General features: G+C 46.2%; 1 protein-coding gene across 3 annotated transcripts in view; it reads right to left on the bottom strand.

Annotated features, from left to right (window-relative positions):
- The window catches only part of LOC143296107 (cholesterol transporter ABCA5-like), a 60257-nt gene that overhangs the window by 46607 nt on the left and 8650 nt on the right, over positions 1–5000 (bottom strand). The gene's annotated exons all lie outside the window — the stretch shown is intronic.

Below are 5000 nucleotides of genomic sequence, written 5' to 3'. Positions count from 1 at the left end.
TACAGACTATCCTACAATAGTATTCCTGGTGCTCAGGAACGCTTCAATTTCCAACGAAGACGATAATGGCCTAAGTTTGAAAGCAGATTATTCCAGATATACACAAGCCTCTCTGATCGGTTTTGACAAGTAGACAAAAGCAGCTTGTCAGCATTTTGGTAGACTCACTTATGAGGGGATAAATAATTTCACGCACTTCGGAGAAAAAAAATCTGATGTAAACACCCTTTTGTTCTAATGTGTGCATGCGTTCGTGTGCGAGCGCGCGCTCCCGTGTGTGTGTGTGTGTGTGTGTGTGTGTGTGTGTGTGTGTGTGTGTGTGTGTGTGTGTGAGAGAGAGAGAGAGAGAGAGAGAGAGAGAGTGCAGATTATTCCTGATATTCAGAGGACTGTCTCTCTGATCGGTTTTAAAGACATAGTCTTAAGAGGCTCGTTACCATCTTGACAGTCCTACCTACGTGGGATAACAATTTTGCGAACTGAACAAAAAGATAGGAGCGACCATACTGAAACACTTTTTCGTTCTCACGTGCGCTTGCGCGTGCGCCATATATATGTGTGTGTGTGTATGTGTGTGTGTGTGTGTGTGTGTGTGCGTGTGTGTGTTTCCCATGTCTCAGGAGTATATATCCATTAATTTATATATTGTAGGGGTGTGAGTGTGTCTGCTAACATGTGTATATTGTTTTCAACAACGGTCCTAGAAAATAAAATAAAAAGGTGACAAACGTATGTCAAGCTGTAATTATCTTGTCTGCACAGAACACTTCCTGTTAGGAGTTTGGGTGATGTGTCAAGATTGATCACCCGTCCTCACTTCCGCTTCTCACAGCGTGGTGAATGATCAGTTCTCTCCCTTCGCCGCTGAGCCCTGCGGGGTGTGTGTGTGTGTGTGTGTGTGTGTGTGTGTGTGACAGATAGAGAGAGAGAGAGACAGAGACAGAGAGAGAGACAGAGAGAGGCACTCAATGACTGATGGATGGGACCACCGCCCTTCATTTACCAGACGTCTGTGGGATTGGATGGGACACTGACGGCCCAAGGCGGCCACCCCACCACTCCTTCGGGCGTCCCCGAGCCGTGCTTCTTCACCCAGACGTGTGTGTGTGTTCGCTGAGGAGTGACGTGTGTCCGTTATGTCACGGGGTCTGGGCTGATTCCCGTCACGACCCATGACACCACCACCCTCCCGCCGCTCCACCTCGCCCTCTCCCCCACCCTATCCCCCCCACACACACACGCACACACACACACACACACACACACACACACACACACACACAGATAGAGAGAGACAGAGAGATAGAGACAGACAGACAGACAGAAAGAGAGAGAGACTGCCAGGCAGGCAGGCAGACAGACAGAGAGAGAGAGAGAGAGAGAGAGACTCACATGTACATATACACATTAAAAGATAAAGTAAAATCTCTTACCCCCACCACCCCCTTTGATCTCTGTCTCTCTCACTCGCGCGCATGTAATGGTTGCCATCATCATCAATCATCATCAACTTCTCCCTGAAGGCTGAACTCCATTTGTACATTTCACGTTTGTGGCTGTTCCAAGAAACAGAGAAAGAGACAGACAGACAGACAGACAGACAGACAAATGGGCAAATCGTACAGTCATCATTTCCGACTTGATTGGAAACCGTATTGTGCTGTGTCCACGTGGTGTGAGCGCGCGCGCGCGCGTGCGTGTGTGTGTGTTTGCGTGCGTGCGTGCGTGCGAGAGAGAGAGAAAAAGAGAGAGAGAGAATGAATGAGAGGGTGTGTGTATGTGTGCACGAACACACGTGAGCACGTACGCACTCACATGGACGCGCGCGCGCTCACACACACACACACACACACACACACACACACACACACACACACACTGCCTTTCCTTCTCGTCTTTTCAAGGCGAAGTGGCAGAGGACAATGCAGCCAGAGTTGTACGATCTGTTCTGAATCAGACTGGCAAAATGCAATGTCCTTCCCTCTTTTTATTTTACTTTTTAACAAGAAGGAAAAAAAGGGGTCGGGTGGGGTGGATTGTTATGAGAGAATGGGTGTGGGAGGGAGGTAGGGGGAGCAAACGGAGGGGGGGGGGGGGGCAGGGCGGGGGGCACATGACACATTCTTTTTGTTGTCGAACGCTGTTAGTGTTCAAGACTTCGTGCGGATTGGCGCCGTCTAGGTTTAAAAAATATTATTATTATTATTATCACTATCATTATTATTATTTTATAAGCCAGACGAACTGTCTGAACAGAGACAAATCTGAAAAATGCACTGTCATAAAAGTTGTATCAAACAGGGAAAATGGATGTTCCATACGAACAGCAAGGGTGCTCCAGGGTGATTATTGATCTGAACAATATTCTTTCAAATTATTATTTTTTCTCCTCTCTTTAACACTTTCCTCCAACGTTGTCAAAAAGTCTTTACTGGCAGAACTAATAACCCGAAACATTGCCAGTGTATAACGCTTGCATCATTGTTTGTTTCACTGTCAGCAGTTACCTATCTTCTCGCCTAAGTATTTCAAAGAGAATAACAAATCTGCAGATGATTTTTGGAAAGTTATTTCTGACGAGGTTCTTATGGTCGAACTTTCACAGGCATCAGTTCATAGCCCTATTTCTACATTCCTTTCATGTACTTCAGAATTGTGTAATAGTTTTAAGTTATTATTATCATAATTGAAATGTTGCTGTTAAATCTAATTAATCTAATTGCATTTCTTGATAGTTTTCTACCTTTTCTGTCTTCCTCTTTCCCATGCCCCCCCCCTCCTTCCCCCCTCCCATTTTTTTCCCCTTTAATCGCCTAATATCACTGATAGTGGAAAGACTCTAAACTAAAGAACGAACCCACGTTTCCCATGTTTGCCCCAAACCAACCTGTACTTCTTCAAAGATCAAGGCCCTTCCGTCGTCTCCACACACAACTGAATGTGTGTCGTTAGCGAGGAAGGTGGCAGAATGATTAAGACGCTTATCTGCCATTACAGAGTCCGTGAGGGTCTGGGTTCGAATCCCTTTCTCCCCGATATGACTCAATGGAAAATCAAGCTGAGCTTGCAGTCATTCGGATGAAACGATAAACCGAGGTTCCGCGTGCAGCACGCACCTGGCGCACTGGAAAAGAAGTCACAGCAACGAGAATGTCCCCTGGCAAAATTATGTAGAAGAAATCTACTCAGGTACACAAATATATACACATGCACTCAAGGCCTAACTCAGCGTGCTGAATCATGCTGCTGGTCAGACATCTGCCTTGCAGAAGTTGTGTAGCGTGTATGGATTTGCCCGAACGCTTTGCTCCTTTAGCAAACAACTGAAACTGGAAACTGTGTCATTATTTCAGGCAGAATGGTGAAACAGGAGATTAAAATCCAGTGGGTGTGACAACATCCTGACACTTTTCATGGAAGCCAAACGACCCAGGGTTCCTGCACACTGACACAAGCGAGTTAAGGGGGCGTGGGGATGGGGGTGGGGTGGGGGAGTGGTCACACGTGTGTGCACAACTTCTCAATGCCAAGGAGAACAGGGCAGAGTCTCCACAGTCCGAACCTTGAAGTGTTGTTTGTTTTAACCCTGTGTCAGAGACCGCAATGTCTGAGTGGTTAATGTTGGACTTTCGATCTGAGGGTCCAGGGAGCAATCCTGGCGCCTGGTGAGTGAAGGGCGGAGGTAATTTTCCGACCACCCAGGTTAACTCTCTCCATACGAACGGCGAAAGAGACGACGTTAACAGCGTTTCACCCCAATTACCAACATCAAAATATTGCAAGAGGAAGCCTCTTATACTGAAGAGGTGAATGTTGACAAAGAATACCACAATTCTTACGACGGAAGCTAAAGGTTGGGTCATTCAGACACCCACTGGACATCCGAGGGGTCTATGTAGAGGAGAAGAGAGGACTGGCCGTACTGAGTGAGTTAACAGAGATGTCAAGACCTAGTGCTTTGACCCCCTGTGTGTGTATACACAAGCAAAAGATAAAAACAGATTTATGTAAAAGATCATGTAACCCTTCTCGCTGTGTCCGGAGGGAACGGAGATACGAACAAACCCAACATCCACACTACACCTCAAGAAACATTTGCTTCCAGACACAGTGAGATGATGCGTGTCAGTTTCTATTCCAAGGAGGCGGCAAAGCGTGCGGACTGATCCATATACGCTACAGCACATATGCTTAAAAAACAAGGGGTGGTGGACAGATTTCTGACCTAGGCATAGACAACGCTCCAGTCAGTTCTTGAGAGCTCCCCGAATTCTGCAGGACAAGACATCAGTGTAAATGTTCAACATGTTTAAGGACAATAATAATTATTTACATTATTTAACAGAATACCCAACGTATAATAATTATCATTTCACACACAGAAATATGCTGCGACAAAGAGTAATACAATACAATTAGGCTACACATCCTTTTCATATCACTGTCTTGAACATCAAAACTAGCGGTAGATAACCCCCACTGTGGAAGTGGTAAAGCAATCATTTTAGGGGCAAAGTTTTGCATGATTCAAAATGAGAGTGTATGAGCATCCTTGAGAAAGACAGACAGGCAGACAAACCAAATGGTGGACAGACACACAGAGGCAGACAGAGACACAGAGACAGACACAGACAGAGACAGACAGAGACATACACACAGAGACAGACAGAGACAGACACACACAGAGAGACAGAGACAGACGCACACATAGAGACAGAGACAGATACACACAGAGACAGAGACAGACACACAGAGACAGACACACACACAGAGACAGAGACAGACACACAGAAACAGAGACACACAGAGACAGAGACACACACAGAGAGACAGAGACAGACACACAGAGACAGACAGAGGCAGACAGAGACACACAGAGACAGAGACAGACACACAGAGACACACAGAGACAGACACACACACAGAGACAGAGACAGACAGACACACACACACACAGAGAGAGACAGACACACAGAGACAGACAGAGACAGACACACAGA

The sequence above is a fragment of the Babylonia areolata genome, chromosome 21 (assembly GCF_041734735.1).
Source record: "Babylonia areolata isolate BAREFJ2019XMU chromosome 21, ASM4173473v1, whole genome shotgun sequence".
NCBI classification, from domain to species: domain Eukaryota; kingdom Metazoa; phylum Mollusca; class Gastropoda; order Neogastropoda; family Buccinidae; genus Babylonia; species Babylonia areolata.
The sequence above is the reverse complement of the archived record's forward strand: the minus strand, read 5'-3'. Positions and strand labels throughout refer to the sequence as shown.